Here is a 23,365-nt window from a genome sequence, read left to right on the forward strand (position 1 = left end):
CGCTGCGAGAAGGGTTCGAAACTGCGCAGGGAGACCCCATTGGATTTCAAGTCCAACGCCTTAACCACTCGGCCATCGCAGCTCGCTATATTAACTACTAGGCCTTAACCAGTCGGCTATCTCATTCTGTCCATTTTACTTCTGTAAAGACTAGACTATCTACTGAAGAGCCTATTTGAACTGTTTGTCAAGGAATATATATTCTGAGCACTTGAATCAATGGACAAGTCCATGCATTCAGCACATTATCCATATCAAGTCACATGTTACAAATATAGACTGGTTTGTCAATGCGCTGCGAGCAGCTTTAAAAACTGTACGGGGAGAAAAAAATGATTTTCATTTCCAACGCTTAAAACACTTGGCCATTGCGGCTGTGTGAATCAAAGGAAAGTGATGAGGAGAAAGCACAAGTGGGCTATATACGCTTCGAGCAAGGTTAAAACATGTGTGGGGAGACCGCATTGAAATTCAGGTCCAACGTCTGAAAAACTCGGCCGTTGCAGCTGTTGGAATTCAAGTAAAGTAATTGGGATTTGGAAACAGACATCATTGGTGCAAAATTGTAAACTTGATTGCAAGACATATTGAACTTATTGTGCCAAATCACGCCTTAACCACTCGGCCATTACAGCTTTCTGAATAAGCTCACACAAAAGATTTCTGAGCACTTGAATCACTGGACAAGTCCATGCATTAAAAAGACTATCCACATCATGTCACCAAGGATATGTTCAGAATGAGGACTGGTTTGTCATAACGCTGCGAGCAGGGTTCGAACCTGCGCGGGGAGACCGCATTGGATTTCGAGTCCAACGGCTTAATCTCTCGGACATCACAGCTTGCTCTATTACCTTCCACGCCCTAACCAGTCCGCTATCTCGTTCTGTCCATTTTAACTCTAAAACGTCCAGATCATCGCTACTGAAGTACCGACTTGAAATGTTTGTCATGGAAGATACATTCTGAGCACTTGAATGAAAGCACAAGTGCATACATTATCCATATCAAGTCACCAAGTATATGTTAAAAAGAAAGAATGGCTTGCCATTGGGCTGCGAGCAGGGTTCGAACCTGCGCAGGGAGACCACATTGGATTTCAAATCCAACGCCTTAACCACTCGGCCATCGCGGCTCGCTATATTAACCACCAGGCCTTAACCAGTCGGCTATCTCATTCTGTCCATTTTACTTCTGTAAAGACTAGACTATCTACTGAAGAGCCTATTTGAACTGTTTGTCAAGGAATATATATTCTGAGCACTTGAATCAATGGACAAGTCCATGCATTCAGCACATTATCCATATCAAGTCACATGTTACAAATATAGACTGGTTTGTCAATGCGCTGCGAGCAGCTTAAAAACTGTATGGGGAGAAAACAATGGATTTCATTTCCAACGCTTAAAACACTTGGCCATTGTGAATCAAAGGAAAGTGATGAGGAGAAAGCACAAGTGGGCTATATACGCTTCGAGCAAGGTTAAAACATGTGTGGGGAGACCCCATTGAAATTCAGGTCCAACGTCTGAAAAACTCGGCCGTTGCAGCTGTTGGAATTCAAGTAAAGTAATTGGGATTTGGAAACAGACATCATTGGTGCAAAATGGTAAACTTGATTGCACGACATATTGAACTTATTGTGCCAAATCACTCCTTAACCACTCGGTCATTACAGCTTTCTGAATAAGCTCACACAAAAGATTTCTGAGCACTTGAATCACTGGACAAGTCCATGCATTAAAGAGACTATCCATATCAAGTCACCAAGGATATGTTCAGAATGAGGACTGGTTTGTCATAACGCTGCGAGCAGGGTTCGAACCTGCGCGAGGAGACCCCATAGGATTTCGAGTCCAAAGCCTTAACCTCTTGGCCATCACAGCTTGCTCTATTTCCTTCTACGCCCTAACCAGTCCGCTATCTCGTTCTGTCCATTTTAACTCTAAAACGTCCAGATCATCGCTACTGAAGTACCGACTTGAAATGTTTGTCATGGAAGATACATTCTGAGCACTTGAATCAAAGGACAAGTGCACACATTATCCATATCAAGTCACCAAGTATATGTTAAAAATAAAGAATGGTTTGCCATTGCGCTGCGAGCAGGGTTCGAACCTGCGCAGGGAGACCCCATTGGATTTCAAGTCCAACGCCTTAACCACTCGGCCATCGCAGCTCGCTATATTAACTACTAGGCCTTAACCAGTTGGCTATCTCATTCTGTCCATTTTACTTCTGTAAAGACTAGACTATCTACTGAAGAGCCTATTTGAACTGTTTGTCAAGGAATATATATTCTGAGCACTTGAATCAATGGACAAGTCCATGCATTCAGCACATTATCCATATCAAGTCACATGTTACAAATATAGACTGGTTTGTCAATGCGCTGCGAGCAGCTTTAAAAACTGTACGGGGAGAAAAAAATGATTTTCATTTCCAACGCTTAAAACACTTGGCCATTGCGGCTGTGTGAATCAAAGGAAAGTGATGAGGAGAAAGCACAAGTGGGCTATATACGCTTCGAGCAAGGTTAAAACATGTGTGGGGAGACCCCATTGAAATTCAGGTCCAACGTCTGAAAAACTCGGCCGTTGCAGCTGTTGGAATTCAAGTAAAGTAATTGGGATTTGGAAACAGACATCATTGGTGCAAAATGGTAAACTTGATTGCACGAGATATTGAACTTATTGTGCCAAATCACGCCTTAACCACTCGGTCATTACAGCTTTCTGAATAAGCTCACACAAAAGATTTCTGAGCACTTGAATCACTGGACAAGTCCATGCATTAAAGAGACTATCCATATCAAGTCACCAAGGATATGATCAGAATGAGGACTGGTTTGTCATAATGCTGCGAGCAGGGTTCGAACCTGCGCGGGGAGACCCCATTGGATTTCGAGTCCAACGCCTTAACCTCTCGGCCATCACAGCTTGCTCTATTATCATCTACGCCCTAACCAGTCCGCTATCTCGTTCTGTCCATTTTAACTCTAAAACGTCCAGATCATCGCTACTGAAGTACCGACTTGAAATGTTTGTCATGGAAGATACATTCTGAGCACTTGAATCAAAGGACAAGTGCACACATTATCCATATCAAGTCACCAAGTATATGTTAAAAATAAAGAATGGTTTGCCATTGCGCTGCGAGCAGGGTTCGAACCTGCGCAGGGAGACCCCATTGGATTTCAAGTCCAACGCCTTAACCACTCGGCCATCGCAGCTCGCTATATTAACTACTAGGCCTTAACCAGTTGGCTATCTCATTCTGTCCATTTTACTTCTGTAAAGACTAGACTATCTACTGAAGAGCCTATTTGAACTGTTTGTCAAGGAATATATATTCTGAGCACTTGAATCAATGGACAAGTCCATGCATTCAGCACATTATCCATATCAAGTCACATGTTACAAATATAGACTGGTTTGTCAATGCGCTGCGAGCAGCTTTAAAAACTGTACGGGGAGAAAAAAATGATTTTCATTTCCAACGCTTAAAACACTTGGCCATTGCGGCTGTGTGAATCAAAGGAAAGTGATGAGGAGAAAGCACAAGTGGGCTATATACGCTTCGAGCAAGGTTAAAACATGTGTGGGGAGACCCCATTGAAATTCAGGTCCAACGTCTGAAAAACTCGGCCGTTGCAGCTGTTGGAATTCAAGTAAAGTAATTGGGATTTGGAAACAGACATCATTGGTGCAAAATGGTAAACTTGATTGCACGAGATATTGAACTTATTGTGCCAAATCACGCCTTAACCACTCGGTCATTACAGCTTTCTGAATAAGCTCACACAAAAGATTTCTGAGCACTTGAATCACTGGACAAGTCCATGCATTAAAGAGACTATCCATATCAAGTCACCAAGGATATGATCAGAATGAGGACTGGTTTGTCATAATGCTGCGAGCAGGGTTCGAACCTGCGCGGGGAGACCCCATTGGATTTCGAGTCCAACGCCTTAACCTCTCGGCCATCACAGCTTGCTCTATTATCATCTACGCCCTAACCAGTCCGCTATCTCGTTCTGTCCATTTTAACTCTAAAACGTCCAGATCATCGCTACTGAAGTACCGACTTGAAATGTTTGTCATGGAAGATACATTCTGAGCACTTGAATCAAAGGACAAGTGCACACATTATCCATATCAAGTCACCAAGTATATGTTAAAAATAAAGAATGGTTTGCCATTGCGCTGCGAGCAGGGTTCGAACCTGCGCAGGGAGACCCCATTGGATTTCAAGTCCAACGCCTTAACCACTCGGCCATCGCAGCTCGCTATATTAACTACCAGGCCTTAACCAGTCGGCTATCTCATTCTGTCCATTTTACTTCTGTAAAGACTAGACTATCTACCGAAGAGCCTATTTGAACTGTTTGTCAAGTAATATATATTCTGAGCACTTGAATCAATGGACAAGTCCATGCATTCAGCACATTATCCACATCAAGTCACATGTTACAAATATAGACTGGTTTGTCAATGCGCTGCGAGCAGCTTTAAAAACTGTACGGGGAGAAAAAAATGATTTTCATTTCCAACGCTTAAAACACTTGGCCATTGCGGCTGTGTGAATCAAAGGAAAGTGATGAGGAGAAAGCACAAGTGGGCTATATACGCTTCGAGCAAGGTTAAAACATGTGTGGGGAGACCCCATTGAAATTCAGGTCCAACGTCTGAAAAACTCGGCCGTTGCAGCTGTTGGAATTCAAGTAAAGTAATTGGGATTTGGAAACAGACATCATTGGTGCAAAATGGTAAACTTGATTTCACGACATATTGAACTTATTGTGCCAAATCACGCCTTAACCACTCGGTCATTACAGCTTTCTGAATAAGCTCACACAAAAGATTTCTGAGCACTTGAATCACTGGACAAGTCCATGCATTAAAGAGACTATCCATATCAAGTCACCAAGGATATGTTCAGAATGAGGACTGGTTTGTCATAATGCTGCGAGCAGGGTTCGAACCTGCGCGGGGAGACCCCATTGGATTTCGAGTCCAACGCCTTAACCTCTCGGCCATCACAGCTTGCTCTATTATCATCTACGCCCTAACCAGTCCGCTATCTCGTTCTGTCCATTTTAACTCTAAAACGTCCAGATCATCGCTACTGAAGTACCGACTTGAAATGTTTGTCATGGAAGATACATTCTGAGCACTTGAATCAAAGGACAAGTGCACACATTATCCATATCAAGTCACCAAGTATATGTTAAAAATAAAGAATGGTTTGCCATTGCGCTGCGAGCAGGGTTCGAACCTGCGCAGGGAGACCCCATTGGATTTCAAGTCCAACGCCTTAACCACTCGGCCATCGCAGCTCGCTATATTAACTACCAGGCCTTAACCAGTCGGCTATCTCATTCTGTCCATTTTACTTCTGTAAAGACTAGACTATCTACCGAAGAGCCTATTTGAACTGTTTGTCAAGTAATATATATTCTGAGCACTTGAATCAATGGACAAGTCCATGCATTCAGCACATTATCCATATCAAGTCACATGTTACAAATATAGACTGGTTTGTCAATGCGCTGCGAGCAGCTTTAAAAACTGTACGGCGAGAAAAAAATGATTTTCATTTCCAACGCTTAAAACACTTGGCCATTGCGGCTGTGTGAATCAAAGGAAAGTGATGAGGAGAAAGCACAAGTGGGCTATATACGCTTCGAGCAAGGTTAAAACATGTGTGGGGAGACCCCATTGAAATTCAGGTCCAACGTCTGAAAAACTCGGCCGTTGCAGCTGTTGGAATTCAAGTAAAGTAATTGGGATTTGGAAACAGACATCATTGGTGCAAAATGGTAAACTTGATTGCACGACATATTGAACTTATTGTGCCAAATCACGCCTTAACCACTCGGTCATTACAGCTTTCTGAATAAGCTCACACAAAAGATTTCTGAGCACTTGAATCACTGGACAAGTCCATGCATTAAAGAAACTATCCATATCAAGTCACCAAGGATATGTTCAGAATGAGGACTGGTTTGTCATAACGCTGCGAGCAGGGTTCGAACCTGCGCGGGGAGACCCCATTGGATTTCGTGTCCAGCGCCTTAACCTCTCGGCCATCACAGCTTGCTCTATTACCTTCTACGCCCTAACCAGTCCGCTATCTCGTTCTGTCCATTTTAACTCTAAAACGTCCAGATCATCGCTACTGAAGTACCGACTTGAAATGTTTGTCATGGAAGATACATTCTGAGCACTTGATTCAAAGGACAAGTGCACACATTATCCATATCAAGTCACCAAGTATATGTTAAAAATAAAGAATGGTTTGCCATTGCGCTGCGAGCAGGGTTCGAACCTGCGCAGGGACACCCCATTGGATTTCAAGTCCAACGCCTTAACCACTCAGCCATCGCAGCTCGCTATATTAACTACTAGGCCTTAACCAGTCGGCTATCTCATTCTGTCCATTTTACTTCTGTAAAGACTAGACTATCTACCGAAGAGCCTATTTGAACTGTTTGTCAAGGAATATATATTCTGAGCACTTGAATCAATGGACAAGTCCATGCATTCAGCACATTATCCATATCAAGTCACATGTTACAAATATAGACTGGTTTGTCAATGCGCTGCGAGCAGCTTTAAAAACTGTACGGGGAGAAAAAAATGATTTTCATTTCCAACGCTTAAAACACTTGGCCATTGCAGCTGTGTGAATCAAAGGAAAGTGATGAGGAGAAAGCACAAGTGGGCTATATACGCTTCGAGCAAGGTTAAAACATGTGTGGGGAGACCCCATTGAAATTCAGGTCCAACGTCTGAAAAACTCGGCCGTTGCAGCTGTTGGAATTCAAGTAAAGTAATTGGGATTTGGAAACAGACATCATTGGTGCAAAATGGTAAACTTGATTGCACGACATATTGAACTTATTGTGCCAAATCACGCCTTAACCACTCGGTCATTACAGCTTTCTGAATAAGCTCACACAAAAGATTGCTGAGCACTTGAATCACTGGACAAGTCCATGCATTAAAGAGACTATCCATATCAAGTCACCAAGGATATGTTCAGAATGAGGACTGGTTTGTCATAAAGCTGCGAGCAGGGTTCGAACCTGCGCGGGGAGACCCCATTGGATTTCTAGTCCAACGCCTTAACCTCTTGGCCATCACAGCTTGCTCTATTACCTTCTACGCCCTAACCAGTCCGCTATCTCGTTCTGTCCATTTTAACTCTAAAACGTCCAGATCATCGCTACTGAAGTACCGACTTCAAATGTTTGTCATGGAAGATACATTCTGAGCACTTGAATCAAAGGACAAGTGCACACATTATCCATATCAAGTCACCAAGTATATGTTAAAAATCAAGAATGGTTTGCCATTGCGCTGCGAGCAGGGTTCGAACCTGCGCAGGGAGACCCCATTGGATTTCAAGTCCAACGCCTTAACCACTCGGCCATCGCAGCTCGCTATATTAACTACTAGGCCTTAACCAGTCGGCTATCTCATTCTGTCCATTTTACTTCTGTAAAGACTAGACTATCTACTGAAGAGCCTATTTGAACTGTTTGTCAAGGAATATATATTCTGAGCACTTGAATCAATGGACAAGTCCATGCATTCAGCACATTATCCATATCAAGTCACATGTTACAAATATAGACTGGTTTGTCAATGCGCTGCGAGCAGCTTAAAAACTGTATGGGGAGAAAACAATGGATTTCATTTCCAACGCTTAAAACACTTGGCCATTGTGAATCAAAGGAAAGTGATGAGGAGAAAGCACAAGTGGGCTATATACGCTTCGAGCAAGGTTAAAACATGTGTGGGGAGACCCCATTGAAATTCAGGTCCAACGTCTGAAAAACTCGGCCGTTGCAGCTGTTGGAATTCAAGTAAAGTAATTGGGATTTGGAAACAGACATCATTGGTGCAAAATGGTAAACTTGATTGCACGACATATTGAACTTATTGTGCCAAATCACGCTTTAACCACTCGGTCATTACAGCTTTCTGAATAAGCTCACACAAAAGATTTCTGAGCACTTGAATCACTGGACAAGTCCATGCATTAAAGAGACTATCCATATCAAGTCACCAAGGATATGTTCAGAATGAGGACTGGTTTGTCATAACGCTGCGAGCAGGGTTCGAACCTGCGCGGGGAGACCCAATTGGATTTCGAGTCCAACGCCTTAACCTCTCGGCCATCACAGCTTGCTCTATTACCTTCTACGCCCTAACCAGTCCGCTATCTCGTTCTGTCCATTTTAACTCTAAAACGTCCAGATCATCGCTACTGAAGTACCGACTTGAAATGTTTGTCATGGAAGATACATTCTGAGCACTTGAATCAAAGGACAAGTGCACACATTATCCATATCAAGTCACCAAGTATATGTTAAAAATAAAGAATGGTTTGCCATTGCGCTGCGAGCAGGGTTCGAACCTGCGCAGGGAGACCCCGTTGGATTTGAAGACCAACGCCTTAACCACTCGGCCATCGCAGCTCGCTATATTAACTACTAGGCCTTAACCAGTCGGCTATCTCATTCTGTCCATTTTACTTCTGTAAAGACTAGACTATCTACCGAAGAGCCTATTTGAACTGTTTGTCAAGGAATATATATTCTGAGCACTTGAATCAATGGACAAGTCCATGCATTCAGCACATTATCCACATCAAGTCACATGTTACAAATATAGACTGGTTTGTCAATGCGCTGCGAGCAGCTTTAAAAACTGTACGGGGAGAAAAAAATGATTTTCATTTCCAACGCTTAAAACACTTGGCCATTGCGGCTGTGTGAATCAAAGGAAAGTGATGAGGAGAAAGCACAAGTGGGCTATATACGCTTCGAGCAAGGTTAAAACATGTGTGGGGAGACCCCATTGAAATTCAGGTCCAACGTCTGAAAAACTCGGCCGTTGCAGCTGTTGGAATTCAAGTAAAGTAATTGGGATTTGGAAACAGACATCATTGGTGCAAAATGGTAAACTTGATTGCACGACATATTGAACTTATTGTGCCTAATCACGCCTTAACCACTCGGTCATTACAGCTTTCTGAATAAGCTCACACAAACGATTTCTGAGCACTTGAATCACTGGACAAGTCCATGCATTAAAGAGACTATCCATATCAAGTCACCAAGGATATGTTCAGAATGAGGACTGGTTTGTCATAACGCTGCGAGCAGGGTTCGAACCTGCGCGGGGAGACCCCATTGGATTTCGAGTACAACGCCTTAATCTCTCGGCCATCACAGCTTGCTCTATTACCTTCCACGCCCTAACCAGTCCGCTATCTCGTTCTGTCCATTTTAACTCTAAAACGTCCAGATCATCGCTACTGAAGTACCGACTTGAAATGTTTGTCATGGAAGATACATTCTGAGCACTTGAATCAAAGGACAAGTGCACACATTATCCATATCAAGTCACCAAGTATAAGTTAAAAATAAAGAATGGTTTGCCATTGCGCTGCGAGCAGGGTTCGAACCTGCGCAGGGAGACCCCATTGGATTTCAAGTCCAACGCCTTAACCACTCGGCCATCGCAGCTCGCTATATTAATTACTAGGCCTTAAAACCTCTTGAGGATACCCTAGGATAGGGGGCGCCACAGCGCATTTTGAAAAAAAATCGTTCCCATTTTCAACGGCCTACTAATCAAACTCAGAAGATAGGGCATGCATATACTTATTATATATGGATAGAAAACACTATAAAGTTTCTAAAACTGTTTGAATGGTGTCTGTGAGTATAACAGAACTCATTTGGCAGGCAAAACCCTGAGACATTTTCTGACAGGAAGTGGATACCTGATGTGTTGTATTGACTTTAAACCTATCCCATTGAAAAACACAGGGGTTTAGGAATATTTTGGCACTTCCTATTGCTTCCACTAGATGTCGCCAGTCCTTTCACAGTGGTTTGAGCCTTATAGAGTCAAAACTCAGTGAATGACAGGAGTTTGAAATTGGTCACAGGGGATGGGCCATCACCATTATGACGCCGGCGGCCATGTCTGCCCCCACCTTTGGAAACGGTTTTAAAGGCCATGACATCATCCCCCTCGAATCTTATTGGCTCTCTTGGTGTTAGAGGCCCTGAACATTTATTTTATACAACGTTTGACATGTTTGAACGAACCTACATGCGCGAGGATTGCTTTCATTATGAAGTGCAGAGCTGCGTTTGGAGAGAGCCATAGGACGCGCTACCAACATCAGGCTAATGGAACGTGAAGTATGGACTTTTTGACCGAAAATACATCTGTTGTGGACCTGGGATGCTTTCTGATGAAGACAACTAAAGGTAGGCGATTATTGACAATATTATAGAAGATGAGATGGTTCATACTGTTGCGTCCAAGATGGCGCCGAGCACTGTATATTAGCTGATTTTCTGAGTATCGCATCTCCTTTTATCGCAAAGTGTGATTACCCAGTAAAGTTAATTTAAAATCTGGTATGACGGGTGTTCTCAAGAGATATTCATCTATAAATGTTAGATTGACAATATACATTTAAAAAATCGTTATAGTATAGCAATTTATTGAAACGTAGCATTGTTTACCGGGACGCTTTTGAGGGGAAATTAGGTAGTCAACGTCAGACAGAGATGTAAAATGCTGTTTTTATATATAAATATGACCTTTATTGAACAAAAGAATGCATGCATTGTATAACATGATGTCCTAGGGGTGCCATCTGATGAAGTTTGTAAAAGGTTAGTGCTACATTTAGCTGTTTATTGATAATATGTGATGGAAGTGGTTGGTCGGAAAATGGCTATGAAGCTGCTTTTTACGATGGACTCATCTAATATAATCTAATGATTTGCTTTTCCTGTAAAACCTTTTTGAAATCGGACGACGTGGGTCGATTCAGGAGAGGTGTATCTATAAAAAAAAAAAATATATATTTTTTATTTTTGTAAAAAATTATGATAATTTTTTAATGCTAATTGGCGATATGATTTTTCGCTGGATTTTGATCCCGCTAACGGGATCAGATGCTCAAGCCTTAATCTCTCGGCCATCACAGCTTGCTCTATTACCTTCCACGCCCTAACCAGTCCGCTATCTCGTTCTGTCCATTTTAACTCTAAAACGTCCAGATCATCGCTACTGAAGTACCGACTTGAAATGTTTGTCATGGAAGATACATTCTGAGCACTTGAATCAAAGGACAAGTGCACACATTATCCATATCAAGTCACCAAGTATAAGTTAAAAATAAAGAATGGTTTGCCATTGCGCTGCGAGCAGGGTTCGAACCTGCGCAGGGAGACCCCATTGGATTTCAAGTCCAACGCCTTAACCACTCGGCCATCGCAGCTCGCTATATTAATTACTAGGCCTTAACCAGTCGGCTATCTCATTCTGTCCATTTTACTTCTGTAAAGACTAGACTATCTACTGAAGAGCCTATTTGAACTGTTTGTCAAGGAATATATATTCTGAGCACTTGAATCAATGGACAAGTCCATGCATTCAGCACATTATCCATATCAAGTCACATGTTACAAATATAGACTGGTTTGTCAATGCGCTGCGAGCAGCTTTAAAAACTGTACGGGGAGAAAAAAATGATTTTCATTTCCAACGCTTAAAACACTTGGCCATTGCGGCTGTGTGAATCAAAGGAAAGTGATGAGGAGAAAGCACAAGTGGGCTATATACGCTTCGAGCAAGGTTAAAACATGTGTGGGGAGACCCCATTGAAATTCAGGTCCAACGTCTGAAAAACTCGGCCGTTGCAGCTGTTGGAATTCAAGTAAAGTAATTGGGATTTGGAAACAGACATCATTGGTGCAAAATGGTAAACTTGATTGCACGACATATTGAACTTATTGTGCCAAATCACGCCTTAACCACTCGGTCATTACAGCTTTCTGAATAAGCTCACACAAAAGATTTCTGAGCACTTGAATCACTGGACAAGTCCATGCATTAAAGAGACTATCCATATCAAGTCACCAAGGATATGTTCAGAATGAGGACTGGTTTGTCATAACGCTGCGAGCAGGGTTCGAACCTGCGCGGGGAGACCCCATTGGATTTCGTGTCCAGCGCCTTAACCTCTCGGCCATCACAGCTTGCTCTATTACCTTCTACGCCCTAACCAGTCCGCTATCTCGTTCTGTCCATTTTAACTCTAAAACGTCCAGATCATCGCTACTGAAGTACCGACTTGAAATGTTTGTCATGGAAGATACATTCTGAGCACTTGATTCAAAGGACAAGTGCACACATTATCCATATCAAGTCACCAAGTATATGTTAAAAATAAAGAATGGTTTGCCATTGCGCTGCGAGCAGGGTTCGAACCTGCGCAGGGAGACCCCATTGGATTTCAAGTCCAACGCCTTAACCACTCGGCCATCGCAGCTCGCTATATTAACTACTAGGCCTTAACCAGTCGGCTATCTCATTCTGTCCATTTTACTTCTGTAAAGACTAGACTATCTACCGAAGAGCCTATTTGAACTGTTTGTCAAGGAATATATATTCTGAGCACTTGAATCAATGGACAAGTCCATGCATTCAGCACATTATCCATATCAAGTCACATGTTACAAATATAGACTGGTTTGTCAATGCGCTGCGAGCAGCTTTAAAAACTGTACAGAGAGAAAAAAATGATTTTCATTTCCAACGCTTAAAACACTTGGCCATTGCGGCTGTGTGAATCAAAGGAAAGTGATGAGGAGAAAGCACAAGTGGGCTATATACGCTTCGAGCAAGGTTAAAACATGTGTGGGGAGACCCCATTGAAATTCAGGTCCAACGTCTGAAAAACTCGGCCGTTGCAGCTGTTGGAATTCAAGTAAAGTAATTGGGATTTGGAAACAGACATCATTGGTGCAAAATGGTAAACTTGATTGCAAGACATATTGAACTTATTGTGCCAAATCACACCTTAACCACTCGGCCATTACAGCTTTCTGAATAAGCTCACACAAAAGATTTCTGAGCACTTGAATCACTGGACAAGTCCATGCATTAAAAAGACTATCCATATCATGTCACCAAGGATATGTTCAGAATGAGGACTGGATTGTCATAACGCTGCGAGCAGGGTTCGAACCTGCGCGGGGAGACCCCATTGGATTTCGAGTCCAACGCCTTAACCTCTCGGCCATCACAGCTTGCTCTATTACCTTCTACGCCCTAACCAGTCCGCTATCTCGTTCTGTCCATTTTAACTCTAAAACGTCCAGATCATCGCTACTGAAGTACCGACTTGAAATGTTTGTCATGGAAGATACATTCTGAGCACTTGAATCAAAGGACAAGTGCACACATTATCCATATCAAGTCACCAAGTATATGTTAAAAATAAAGAATGGTTTGCCATTGCGCTGCGAGCAGGGTTCGAACCTGCGCAGGGAGACCCCATTGGATTTCAAGTCCAACGCCTTAACCACTCGGCCATCGCAGCTCGCTATATTAACTACTAGGCCTTAACCAGTCGGCTATCTCATTCTGTCCATTTTACTTCTGTAAAGACTAGACTATCTACTGAAGAGCCTATTTGAACTGTTTGTCAAGGAATATATATTCTGAGCACTTGAATCAATGGACAATTCCATGCATTCAGCACATTATCCATATCAAGTCACATGTTACAAATATAGACTGGTTTGTCAATGCGCTGCGAGCAGCTTTAAAAACTGTACGGGGAGAAAAAAATTATTTTCATTTCCAACGCTTAAAACACTTGGCCATTGCGGCTGTGTGAATCAAAGGAAAGTGATGAGGAGAAAGCACAAGTGGGCTATATACGCTTCGAGCAAGGTTAAAACATGTGTGGGGAGACCCCATTGAAATTCAGGTCCAACGTCTGAAAAACTCGGCCGTTGCAGCTGTTGGAATTCAAGTAAAGTAATTGGGATTTGGAAACAGACATCATTGGTGCAAAATGGTAAACTTGATTGCACGACATATTGAACTTATTGTGCCAAATCACGCCTTAACCACTCGGTCATTACAGCTTTCTGAATAAGCTCACACAAAAGATTTCTGAGCACTTGAATCACTGGACAAGTCCATGCATTAAAGAGACTATCCATATCAAGTCACCAAGGATATGATCAGAATGAGGACTGGTTTGTCATAACGCTGCGAGCAGGGTTCGAACCTGCGCGGGGAGACCCCATTGGATTTCGAGTCCAACGCCTTAACCTCTCGGCCATCACAGCTTGCTCTATTACCTTCTACGCCCTAACCAGTCCGCTATCTCGTTCTGTTCATTTTAACTCTAAAACGTCCAGATCATCGCTACTGAAGTACCGACTTGAAATGTTTGTCATGGAAGATACATTCTGAGCACTTGAATCAAAGGACAAGTGCACACATTATCCATATCAAGTCACCAAGTATATGTTAAAAATAAAGAATGGTTTGCCATTGCGCTGCGAGCAGGGTTCGAACGTGCGCAGGGAGACCCCATTGGATTTCAAGTCCAACGCCTTAACCACTCGGCCATCGCAGCTCGCTATATTAACTACTAGGCCTTAACCAGTCGGCTATCTCATTCTGTCCATTTTACTTCTGTAAAGACTAGACTATCTACTGAAGAGCCTATTTGAACTGTTTGTCAAGGAATATATATTCTGAGCACTTGAATCAATGGACAAGTCCATGCATTCAGCACATTATCCATATCAAGTCACATGTTACAAATATAGACTGGTTTGTCAATGCGCTGCGAGCAGCTTTAAAAACTGTACGGGGAGAAAAAAATGATTTTCATTTCCAACGCTTAAAACACTTGGCCATTGCGGCTGTGTGAATCAAAGGAAAGTGATGAGGAGAAAGCACAAGTGGGCTATATACGCTTCGAGCAAGGTTAAAACATGTGTGGGGAGACCCCATTGAAATTCAGGTCCAACGTCTGAAAAACTCGGCCGTTGCAGCTGTTGGAATTCAAGTAAAGTAATTGGGATTTGGAAACAGACATCATTGGTGCAAAATGGTAAACTTGATTGCACGACATATTGAACTTATTGTGCCAAATCACGCCTTAACCACTCGGTCATTACAGCTTTCTGAATAAGCTCACACAAAAGATTTCTGAGCACTTGAATCACTGGACAAGTCCATGCATTAAAGAGACTATCCATATCAAGTCACCAAGGATATGATCAGAATGAGGACTGGTTTGTCATAACGCTGCGAGCAGGGTTCGAACCTGCGCGGGGAGACCCCATTGGATTTCGAGTCCAACGCCTTAACCTCTCGGCCATCACAGCTTGCTCTATTACCTTCTACGCCCTAACCAGTCCGCTATCTCGTTCTGTTCATTTTAACTCTAAAACGTCCAGATCATCGCTACTGAAGTACCGACTTGAAATGTTTGTCATGGAAGATACATTCTGAGCACTTGAATCAAAGGACAAGTGCACACATTATCCATATCAAGTCACCAAGTATATGTTAAAAATAAAGAATGGTTTGCCATTGCGCTGCGAGCAGGGTTCGAACGTGCGCAGGGAGACCCCATTGGATTTCAAGTCCAACGCCTTAACCACTCGGCCATCGCAGCTCGCTATATTAACTACTAGGCCTTAACCAGTCGGCTATCTCATTCTGTCCATTTTACTTCTGTAAAGACTAGACTATCTACTGAAGAGCCTATTTGAACTGTTTGTCAAGGAATATATATTCTGAGCACTTGAATCAATGGACAAGTCCATGCATTCAGCACATTATCCATATCAAGTCACATGTTACAAATATAGACTGGTTTGTCAATGCGCTGCGAGCAGCTTTAAAAACTGTACGGGGAGAAAAAAATGATTTTCATTTCCAACGCTTAAAACACTTGGCCATTGCGGCTGTGTGAATCAAAGGAAAGTGATGAGGAGAAAGCACAAGTGGGCTATATACGCTTCGAGCAAGGTTAAAACATGTGTGGGGAGACCCCATTGAAATTCAGGTCCAACGTCTGAAAAACTCGGCCGTTGCAGCTGTTGGAATTCAAGTAAAGTAATTGGGATTTGGAAACAGACATCATTGGTGCAAAATGGTAAACTTGATTGCACCACATATTGAACTTATTGTGCCAAATCACGCCTTAACCACTCGGTCATTACAGCTTTCTGAATAAGCTCACACAAAAGATTTCTGAGCACTTGAATCACTGGACAAGTCCATGCATTAAAGAGACTATCCATATCAAGTCACCAAGGATATGTTCAGAATGAGGACTGGTTTGTCATAACGCTGCGAGCAGGGTTCGAACCTGCGCGGGGAGACCCCATTGGATTTCGAGTACAACGCCTTAATCTCTCGGCCATCACAGCTTGCTCTATTACCTTCCACGCCCTAACCAGTCCGCTATCTCGTTCTGTCCATTTTAACTCTAAAACGTCCAGATCATCGCTACTGAAGTACCGACTTGAAATGTTTGTCATGGAAGATACATTCTGAGCACTTGAATCAAAGGACAAGTGCACACATTATCCATATCAAGTCACCAAGTATAAGTTAAAAATAAAGAATGGTTTGCCATTGCGCTGCGAGCAGGGTTCGAACCTGCGCAGGGAGACCCCATTGGATTTCAAGTCCAACGCCTTAACCACTCGGCCATCGCAGCTCGCTATATTAATTACTAGGCCTTAAAACCTCTTGAGGATACCCTAGGATAGGGGGCGCCACAGCGCATTTTGAAAAAAAATCGTTCCCATTTTCAACGGCCTACTAATCAAACTCAGAAGATAGGGCATGCATATACTTATTATATATGGATAGAAAACACTATAAAGTTTCTAAAACTGTTTGAATGGTGTCTGTGAGTATAACAGAACTCATTTGGCAGGCAAAACCCTGAGACATTTTCTGACAGGAAGTGGATACCTGATGTGTTGTATTGACTTTAAACCTATCCCATTGAAAAACACAGGGGTTTAGGAATATTTTGGCACTTCCTATTGCTTCCACTAGATGTCGCCAGTCCTTTCACAGTGGTTTGAGCCTTATAGAGTCAAAACTCAGTGAATGACAGGAGTTTGAAATTGGTCACAGGGGATGGGCCATCACCATTATGACGCCGGCGGCCATGTCTGCCCCCACCTTTGGAAACGGTTTTAAAGGCCATGACATCATCCCCCTCGAATCTTATTGGCTCTCTTGGTGTTAGAGGCCCTGAACATTTATTTTATACAACGTTTGACATGTTTGAACGAACCTACATGCGCGAGGATTGCTTTCATTATGAAGTGCAGAGCTGCGTTTGGAGAGAGCCATAGGACGCGCTACCAACATCAGGCTAATGGAACGTGAAGTATGGACTTTTTGACCGAAAATACATCTGTTGTGGACCTGGGATGCTTTCTGATGAAGACAACTAAAGGTAGGCGATTATTGACAATATTATAGAAGATGAGATGGTTCATACTGTTGCGTCCAAGATGGCGCCGAGCACTGTATATTAGCTGATTTTCTGAGTATCGCATCTCCTTTTATCGCAAAGTGTGATTACCCAGTAAAGTTAATTTAAAATCTGGTATGACGGGTGTTCTCAAGAGATATTCATCTATAAATGTTAGATTGACAATATACATTTAAAAAATCGTTATAGTATAGCAATTTATTGAAACGTAGCATTGTTTACCGGGACGCTTTTGAGGGGAAATTAGGTAGTCAACGTCAGACAGAGATGTAAAATGCTGTTTTTATATATAAATATGACCTTTATTGAACAAAAGAATGCATGCATTGTATAACATGATGTCCTAGGGGTGCCATCTGATGAAGTTTGTAAAAGGTTAGTGCTACATTTAGCTGTTTATTGATAACATGTGATGGAAGTGGTTGGTCGGAAAATGGCTATGAAGCTGCTTTTTACGATGGACTCATCTAATATAATCTAATGATTTGCTTTTCCTGTAAAACCTTTTTGAAATCGGACGACGTGGGTCGATTCAGGAGAGGTGTATCTATAAAAAAAAAAAATATATATTTTTTATTTTTGTAAAAAATTATGATAATTTTTTAATGCTAATTGGCGATATGATTTTTCGCTGGATTTTGATCCCGCTAACGGGATCAGATGCTCAAGCCTTAATCTCTCGGCCATCACAGCTTGCTCTATTACCTTCCACGCCCTAACCAGTCCGCTATCTCGTTCTGTCCATTTTAACTCTAAAACGTCCAGATCATCGCTACTGAAGTACCGACTTGAAATGTTTGTCATGGAAGATACATTCTGAGCACTTGAATCAAAGGACAAGTGCACACATTATCCATATCAAGTCACCAAGTATAAGTTAAAAATAAAGAATGGTTTGCCATTGCGCTGCGAGCAGGGTTCGAACCTGCGCAGGGAGACCCCATTGGATTTCAAGTCCAACGCCTTAACCACTCGGCCATCGCAGCTCGCTATATTAATTACTAGGCCTTAACCAGTCGGCTATCTCATTCTGTCCATTTTACTTCTGTAAAGACTAGACTATCTACTGAAGAGCCTATTTGAACTGTTTGTCAAGGAATATATATTCTGAGCACTTGAATCAATGGACAAGTCCATGCATTCAGCACATTATCCATATCAAGTCACATGTTACAAATATAGACTGGTTTGTCAATGCGCTGCGAGCAGCTTTAAAAACTGTACGGGGAGAAAAAAATGATTTTCATTTCCAACGCTTAAAACACTTGGCCATTGCGGCTGTGTGAATCAAAGGAAAGTGATGAGGAGAAAGCACAAGTGGGCTATATACGCTTCGAGCAAGGTTAAAACATGTGTGGGGAGACCCCATTGAAATTCAGGTCCAACGTCTGAAAAACTCGGCCGTTGCAGCTGTTGGAATTCAAGTAAAGTAATTGGGATTTGGAAACAGACATCATTGGTGCAAAATGGTAAACTTGATTGCACGACATATTGAACTTATTGTGCCAAATCACGCCTTAACCACTCGGTCATTACAGCTTTCTGAATAAGCTCACACAAAAGATTTCTGAGCACTTGAATCACTGGACAAGTCCATGCATTAAAGAGACTATCCATATCAAGTCACCAAGGATATGTTCAGAATGAGGACTGGTTTGTCATAACGCTGCGAGCAGGGTTCGAACCTGCGCGGGGAGACCCCATTGGATTTCGTGTCCAGCGCCTTAACCTCTCGGCCATCACAGCTTGCTCTATTACCTTCTACGCCCTAACCAGTCCGCTATCTCGTTCTGTCCATTTTAACTCTAAAACGTCCAGATCATCGCTACTGAAGTACCGACTTGAAATGTTTGTCATGGAAGATACATTCTGAGCACTTGATTCAAAGGACAAGTGCACACATTATCCATATCAAGTCACCAAGTATATGTTAAAAATAAAGAATGGTTTGCCATTGCGCTGCGAGCAGGGTTCGAACCTGCGCAGGGAGACCCCATTGGATTTCAAGTCCAACGCCTTAACCACTCGGCCATCGCAGCTCGCTATATTAACTACTAGGCCTTAACCAGTCGGCTATCTCATTCTGTCCATTTTACTTCTGTAAAGACTAGACTATCTACCGAAGAGCCTATTTGAACTGTTTGTCAAGGAATATATATTCTGAGCACTTGAATCAATGGACAAGTCCATGCATTCAGCACATTATCCATATCAAGTCACATGTTACAAATATAGACTGGTTTGTCAATGCGCTGCGAGCAGCTTTAAAAACTGTACGGGGAGAAAAAAATGATTTTCATTTCCAACGCTTAAAACACTTGGCCATTGCGGCTGTGTGAATCAAAGGAAAGTGATGAGGAGAAAGCACAAGTGGGCTATATACGCTTCGAGCAAGGTTAAAACATGTGTGGGGAGACCCCATTGAAATTCAGGTCCAACGTCTGAAAAACTCGGCCGTTGCAGCTGTTGGAATTCAAGTAAAGTAATTGGGATTTGGAAACAGACATCATTGGTGCAAAATGGTAAACTTGATTGCAAGACATATTGAACTTATTGTGCCAAATCACACCTTAACCACTCGGCCATTACAGCTTTCTGAATAAGCTCACACAAAAGATTTCTGAGCACTTGAATCACTGGACAAGTCCATGCATTAAAAAGACTATCCATATCATGTCACCAAGGATATGTTCAGAATGAGGACTGGATTGTCATAACGCTGCGAGCAGGGTTCGAACCTGCGCGGGGAGACCCCATTGGATTTCGAGTCCAACGCCTTAACCTCTCGGCCATCACAGCTTGCTCTATTACCTTCTACGCCCTAACCAGTCCGCTATCTCGTTCTGTCCATTTTAACTCTAAAACGTCCAGATCATCGCTACTGAAGTACCGACTTGAAATGTTTGTCATGGAAGATACATTCAGAGCACTTGAATCAAAGGACAAGTGCACACATTATCCATATCAAGTCACCAAGTATATGTTAAAAATAAAGAATGGTTTGCCATTGCGCTGCGAGCAGGGTTCGAACCTGTGCAGGGAGACCCCATTGGATTTCAAGTCCAACGCCTTAACCACTCGGCCATCGCAGCTCGCTATATTAACTACCAGGCCTTAACCAGTCGGCTATCTCATTCTGTCCATTTTACTTCTGTAAAGACTAGACTATCTACTGAAGAGCCTATTTGAACTGTTTGTCAAGGAATATATATTCTGAGCACTTGAATCAATGGACAAGTCCATGCATTCAGCACATTATCCATATCAAGTCACATGTTACAAATATAGACTGGTTTGTCAATGCGCTGCGAGCAGCTTTAAAAACTGTACGGGGAGAAAAAAATTATTTTCATTTCCAACGCTTAAAACACTTGGCCATTGCGGCTGTGTGAATCAAAGGAAAGTGATGAGGAGAAAGCACAAGTGGGCTATATACGCTTCGAGCAAGGTTAAAACATGTGTGGGGAGACCCCATTGAAATTCAGGTCCAACGTCTGAAAAACTCGGCCGTTGCAGCTGTTGGAATTCAAGTAAAGTAATTGGGATTTGGAAACAGACATCATTGGTGCAAAATGGTAAACTTGATTGCACGACATATTGAACTTATTGTGCCAAATCACGCCTTAACCACTCGGTCATTACAGCTTTCTGAATAAGCTCACACAAAAGATTTCTGAGCACTTGAATCACTGGACAAGTCCATGCATTAAAGAGACTATCCATATCAAGTCACCAAGGATATGATCAGAATGAGGACTGGTTTGTCATAACGCTGCGAGCAGGGTTCGAACCTGCGCGGGGAGACCCCATTGGATTTCGAGTCCAACGCCTTAACCTCTCGGCCATCACAGCTTGCTCTATTACCTTCTACGCCCTAACCAGTCCGCTATCTCGTTCTGTTCATTTTAACTCTAAAACGTCCAGATCATCGCTACTGAAGTACCGACTTGAAATGTTTGTCATGGAAGATACATTCTGAGCACTTGAATCAAAGGACAAGTGCACACATTATCCATATCAAGTCACCAAGTATATGTTAAAAATAAAGAATGGTTTGCCATTGCGCTGCGAGCAGGGTTCGAACCTGCGCAGGGAGACCCCATTGGATTTCAAGTCCAACGCCTTAACCACTCGGCCATCGCAGCTCGCTATATTAACTACTAGGCCTTAACCAGTCGGCTATCTCATTCTGTCCATTTTACTTCTGTAAAGACTAGACTATCTACTGAAGAGCCTATTTGAACTGTTTGTCAAGGAATATATATTCTGAGCACTTGAATCAATGGACAATTCCATGCATTCAGCACATTATCCATATCAAGTCACATGTTACAAATATAGACTGGTTTGTCAATGCGCTGCGAGCAGCTTTAAAAACTGTACGGGGAGAAAAAAATTATTTTCATTTCCAACGCTTAAAACACTTGGCCATTGCGGCTGTGTGAATCAAAGGAAAGTGATGAGGAGAAAGCACAAGTGGGCTATATACGCTTCGAGCAAGGTTAAAACATGTGTGGGGAGACCCCATTGAAATTCAGGTCCAACGTCTGAAAAACTCGGCCGTTGCAGCTGTTGGAATTCAAGTAAAGTAATTGGGATTTGGAAACAGACATCATTGGTGCAAAATGGTAAACTTGATTGCACGACATATTGAACTTATTGTGCCAAATCACGCCTTAACCACTCGGTCATTACAGCTTTCTGAATAAGCTCACACAAAAGATTTCTGAGCACTTGAATCACTGGACAAGTCCATGCATTAAAGAGACTATCCATATCAAGTCACCAAGGATATGATCAGAATGAGGACTGGTTTGTCATAACGCTGCGAGCAGGGTTCGAACCTGCGCGGGGAGACCCCATTGGATTTCGAGTCCAACGCCTTAACCTCTCGGCCATCACAGCTTGCTCTATTACCTTCTACGCCCTAACCAGTCCGCTATCTCGTTCTGTTCATTTTAACTCTAAAACGTCCAGATCATCGCTACTGAAGTACCGACTTGAAATGTTTGTCATGGAAGATACATTCTGAGCACTTGAATCAAAGGACAAGTGCACACATTATCCATATCAAGTCACCAAGTATATGTTAAAAATAAAGAATGGTTTGCCATTGCGCTGCGAGCAGGGTTCGAACGTGCGCAGGGAGACCCCATTGGATTTCAAGTCCAACGCCTTAACCACTCGGCCATCGCAGCTCGCTATATTAACTACTAGGCCTTAACCAGTCGGCTATCTCATTCTGTCCATTTTACTTCTGTAAAGACTAGACTATCTACTGAAGAGCCTATTTGAACTGTTTGTCAAGGAATATATATTCTGAGCACTTGAATCAATGGACAAGTCCATGCATTCAGCACATTATCCATATCAAGTCACATGTTACAAATATAGACTGGTTTGTCAATGCGCTGCGAGCAGCTTTAAAAACTGTACGGGGAGAAAAAAATGATTTTCATTTCCAACGCTTAAAACACTTGGCCATTGCGGCTGTGTGAATCAAAGGAAAGTGATGAGGAGAAAGCACAAGTGGGCTATATACGCTTCGAGCAAGGTTAAAACATGTGTGGGGAGACCCCATTGAAATTCAGGTCCAACGTCTGAAAAACTCGGCCGTTGCAGCTGTTGGAATTCAAGTAAAGTAATTGGGATTTGGAAACAGACATCATTGGTGCAAAATGGTAAACTTGATTGCACCACATATTGAACTTATTGTGCCAAATCACGCCTTAACCACTCGGTCATTACAGCTTTCTGAATAAGCTCACACAAAAGATTTCTGAGCACTTGAATCACTGGACAAGTCCATGCATTAAAGAGACTATCCATATCAAGTCACCAAGGATATGTTCAGAATGAGGACTGGTTTGTCATAACGCTGCGAGCAGGGTTCGAACCTGCGCGGGGAGACCCCATTGGATTTCGAGTACAACGCCTTAATCTCTCGGCCATCACAGCTTGCTCTATTACCTTCCACGCCCTA

At 42.5% G+C, this 23,365-nt stretch overlaps 38 non-coding genes across 38 annotated transcripts; all 38 read right to left on the bottom strand.

Annotated features, from left to right (window-relative positions):
* trnas-uga (transfer RNA serine (anticodon UGA)) lies at window positions 1-82 on the bottom strand. Its single transcript has one exon. It is a non-coding gene; the product is annotated as a tRNA-Ser (tRNA).
* Window positions 83-1,053: 971 nt separating this feature from the next.
* trnas-uga (transfer RNA serine (anticodon UGA)) lies at window positions 1,054-1,135 on the bottom strand. The gene has a single exon. It is a non-coding gene; the product is annotated as a tRNA-Ser (tRNA).
* Window positions 1,136-1,804: 669 nt separating this feature from the next.
* Window positions 1,805-1,886, bottom strand: trnas-cga (transfer RNA serine (anticodon CGA)). The gene has a single exon. It is a non-coding gene; the product is annotated as a tRNA-Ser (tRNA).
* A 211-nt stretch (window positions 1,887-2,097) lies between these two features.
* trnas-uga (transfer RNA serine (anticodon UGA)) lies at window positions 2,098-2,179 on the bottom strand. The gene has a single exon. It is a non-coding gene; the product is annotated as a tRNA-Ser (tRNA).
* A 678-nt stretch (window positions 2,180-2,857) lies between these two features.
* On the bottom strand, window positions 2,858-2,939 carry trnas-cga (transfer RNA serine (anticodon CGA)). Its single transcript has one exon. It is a non-coding gene; the product is annotated as a tRNA-Ser (tRNA).
* Window positions 2,940-3,150: 211 nt separating this feature from the next.
* trnas-uga (transfer RNA serine (anticodon UGA)) lies at window positions 3,151-3,232 on the bottom strand. The gene has a single exon. It is a non-coding gene; the product is annotated as a tRNA-Ser (tRNA).
* A 678-nt stretch (window positions 3,233-3,910) lies between these two features.
* Window positions 3,911-3,992, bottom strand: trnas-cga (transfer RNA serine (anticodon CGA)). Its single transcript has one exon. It is a non-coding gene; the product is annotated as a tRNA-Ser (tRNA).
* Window positions 3,993-4,203: 211 nt separating this feature from the next.
* On the bottom strand, window positions 4,204-4,285 carry trnas-uga (transfer RNA serine (anticodon UGA)). Its single transcript has one exon. It is a non-coding gene; the product is annotated as a tRNA-Ser (tRNA).
* A 678-nt stretch (window positions 4,286-4,963) lies between these two features.
* On the bottom strand, window positions 4,964-5,045 carry trnas-cga (transfer RNA serine (anticodon CGA)). The gene has a single exon. It is a non-coding gene; the product is annotated as a tRNA-Ser (tRNA).
* A 211-nt stretch (window positions 5,046-5,256) lies between these two features.
* Window positions 5,257-5,338, bottom strand: trnas-uga (transfer RNA serine (anticodon UGA)). The gene has a single exon. It is a non-coding gene; the product is annotated as a tRNA-Ser (tRNA).
* Window positions 5,339-6,016: 678 nt separating this feature from the next.
* trnas-cga (transfer RNA serine (anticodon CGA)) lies at window positions 6,017-6,098 on the bottom strand. The gene has a single exon. It is a non-coding gene; the product is annotated as a tRNA-Ser (tRNA).
* A 211-nt stretch (window positions 6,099-6,309) lies between these two features.
* On the bottom strand, window positions 6,310-6,391 carry trnas-uga (transfer RNA serine (anticodon UGA)). Its single transcript has one exon. It is a non-coding gene; the product is annotated as a tRNA-Ser (tRNA).
* A 678-nt stretch (window positions 6,392-7,069) lies between these two features.
* trnas-aga (transfer RNA serine (anticodon AGA)) lies at window positions 7,070-7,151 on the bottom strand. The gene has a single exon. It is a non-coding gene; the product is annotated as a tRNA-Ser (tRNA).
* Window positions 7,152-7,362: 211 nt separating this feature from the next.
* On the bottom strand, window positions 7,363-7,444 carry trnas-uga (transfer RNA serine (anticodon UGA)). Its single transcript has one exon. It is a non-coding gene; the product is annotated as a tRNA-Ser (tRNA).
* A 669-nt stretch (window positions 7,445-8,113) lies between these two features.
* Window positions 8,114-8,195, bottom strand: trnas-cga (transfer RNA serine (anticodon CGA)). Its single transcript has one exon. It is a non-coding gene; the product is annotated as a tRNA-Ser (tRNA).
* Window positions 8,196-9,166: 971 nt separating this feature from the next.
* trnas-cga (transfer RNA serine (anticodon CGA)) lies at window positions 9,167-9,248 on the bottom strand. The gene has a single exon. It is a non-coding gene; the product is annotated as a tRNA-Ser (tRNA).
* Window positions 9,249-9,459: 211 nt separating this feature from the next.
* On the bottom strand, window positions 9,460-9,541 carry trnas-uga (transfer RNA serine (anticodon UGA)). Its single transcript has one exon. It is a non-coding gene; the product is annotated as a tRNA-Ser (tRNA).
* A 1,699-nt stretch (window positions 9,542-11,240) lies between these two features.
* On the bottom strand, window positions 11,241-11,322 carry trnas-uga (transfer RNA serine (anticodon UGA)). Its single transcript has one exon. It is a non-coding gene; the product is annotated as a tRNA-Ser (tRNA).
* Window positions 11,323-12,000: 678 nt separating this feature from the next.
* Window positions 12,001-12,082, bottom strand: trnas-cga (transfer RNA serine (anticodon CGA)). Its single transcript has one exon. It is a non-coding gene; the product is annotated as a tRNA-Ser (tRNA).
* Window positions 12,083-12,293: 211 nt separating this feature from the next.
* On the bottom strand, window positions 12,294-12,375 carry trnas-uga (transfer RNA serine (anticodon UGA)). The gene has a single exon. It is a non-coding gene; the product is annotated as a tRNA-Ser (tRNA).
* A 678-nt stretch (window positions 12,376-13,053) lies between these two features.
* On the bottom strand, window positions 13,054-13,135 carry trnas-cga (transfer RNA serine (anticodon CGA)). Its single transcript has one exon. It is a non-coding gene; the product is annotated as a tRNA-Ser (tRNA).
* Window positions 13,136-13,346: 211 nt separating this feature from the next.
* On the bottom strand, window positions 13,347-13,428 carry trnas-uga (transfer RNA serine (anticodon UGA)). The gene has a single exon. It is a non-coding gene; the product is annotated as a tRNA-Ser (tRNA).
* A 678-nt stretch (window positions 13,429-14,106) lies between these two features.
* Window positions 14,107-14,188, bottom strand: trnas-cga (transfer RNA serine (anticodon CGA)). Its single transcript has one exon. It is a non-coding gene; the product is annotated as a tRNA-Ser (tRNA).
* A 211-nt stretch (window positions 14,189-14,399) lies between these two features.
* On the bottom strand, window positions 14,400-14,481 carry trnas-uga (transfer RNA serine (anticodon UGA)). Its single transcript has one exon. It is a non-coding gene; the product is annotated as a tRNA-Ser (tRNA).
* A 678-nt stretch (window positions 14,482-15,159) lies between these two features.
* Window positions 15,160-15,241, bottom strand: trnas-cga (transfer RNA serine (anticodon CGA)). Its single transcript has one exon. It is a non-coding gene; the product is annotated as a tRNA-Ser (tRNA).
* Window positions 15,242-15,452: 211 nt separating this feature from the next.
* On the bottom strand, window positions 15,453-15,534 carry trnas-uga (transfer RNA serine (anticodon UGA)). The gene has a single exon. It is a non-coding gene; the product is annotated as a tRNA-Ser (tRNA).
* Window positions 15,535-16,212: 678 nt separating this feature from the next.
* Window positions 16,213-16,294, bottom strand: trnas-cga (transfer RNA serine (anticodon CGA)). The gene has a single exon. It is a non-coding gene; the product is annotated as a tRNA-Ser (tRNA).
* Window positions 16,295-16,505: 211 nt separating this feature from the next.
* trnas-uga (transfer RNA serine (anticodon UGA)) lies at window positions 16,506-16,587 on the bottom strand. The gene has a single exon. It is a non-coding gene; the product is annotated as a tRNA-Ser (tRNA).
* Window positions 16,588-18,286: 1,699 nt separating this feature from the next.
* On the bottom strand, window positions 18,287-18,368 carry trnas-uga (transfer RNA serine (anticodon UGA)). Its single transcript has one exon. It is a non-coding gene; the product is annotated as a tRNA-Ser (tRNA).
* Window positions 18,369-19,046: 678 nt separating this feature from the next.
* On the bottom strand, window positions 19,047-19,128 carry trnas-cga (transfer RNA serine (anticodon CGA)). The gene has a single exon. It is a non-coding gene; the product is annotated as a tRNA-Ser (tRNA).
* Window positions 19,129-19,339: 211 nt separating this feature from the next.
* Window positions 19,340-19,421, bottom strand: trnas-uga (transfer RNA serine (anticodon UGA)). Its single transcript has one exon. It is a non-coding gene; the product is annotated as a tRNA-Ser (tRNA).
* A 678-nt stretch (window positions 19,422-20,099) lies between these two features.
* trnas-cga (transfer RNA serine (anticodon CGA)) lies at window positions 20,100-20,181 on the bottom strand. Its single transcript has one exon. It is a non-coding gene; the product is annotated as a tRNA-Ser (tRNA).
* Window positions 20,182-20,392: 211 nt separating this feature from the next.
* trnas-uga (transfer RNA serine (anticodon UGA)) lies at window positions 20,393-20,474 on the bottom strand. The gene has a single exon. It is a non-coding gene; the product is annotated as a tRNA-Ser (tRNA).
* A 678-nt stretch (window positions 20,475-21,152) lies between these two features.
* Window positions 21,153-21,234, bottom strand: trnas-cga (transfer RNA serine (anticodon CGA)). Its single transcript has one exon. It is a non-coding gene; the product is annotated as a tRNA-Ser (tRNA).
* Window positions 21,235-21,445: 211 nt separating this feature from the next.
* trnas-uga (transfer RNA serine (anticodon UGA)) lies at window positions 21,446-21,527 on the bottom strand. The gene has a single exon. It is a non-coding gene; the product is annotated as a tRNA-Ser (tRNA).
* Window positions 21,528-22,205: 678 nt separating this feature from the next.
* On the bottom strand, window positions 22,206-22,287 carry trnas-cga (transfer RNA serine (anticodon CGA)). Its single transcript has one exon. It is a non-coding gene; the product is annotated as a tRNA-Ser (tRNA).
* Window positions 22,288-22,498: 211 nt separating this feature from the next.
* On the bottom strand, window positions 22,499-22,580 carry trnas-uga (transfer RNA serine (anticodon UGA)). Its single transcript has one exon. It is a non-coding gene; the product is annotated as a tRNA-Ser (tRNA).
* Window positions 22,581-23,258: 678 nt separating this feature from the next.
* trnas-cga (transfer RNA serine (anticodon CGA)) lies at window positions 23,259-23,340 on the bottom strand. Its single transcript has one exon. It is a non-coding gene; the product is annotated as a tRNA-Ser (tRNA).
* Window positions 23,341-23,365: the final 25 nt, after the last annotated feature.

This window comes from Salmo salar, chromosome 03, assembly GCF_965601325.2.
Source record: "Salmo salar chromosome 03, fSalSal1, whole genome shotgun sequence".
NCBI classification, from domain to species: Eukaryota; Metazoa; Chordata; class Actinopteri; order Salmoniformes; family Salmonidae; genus Salmo; species Salmo salar.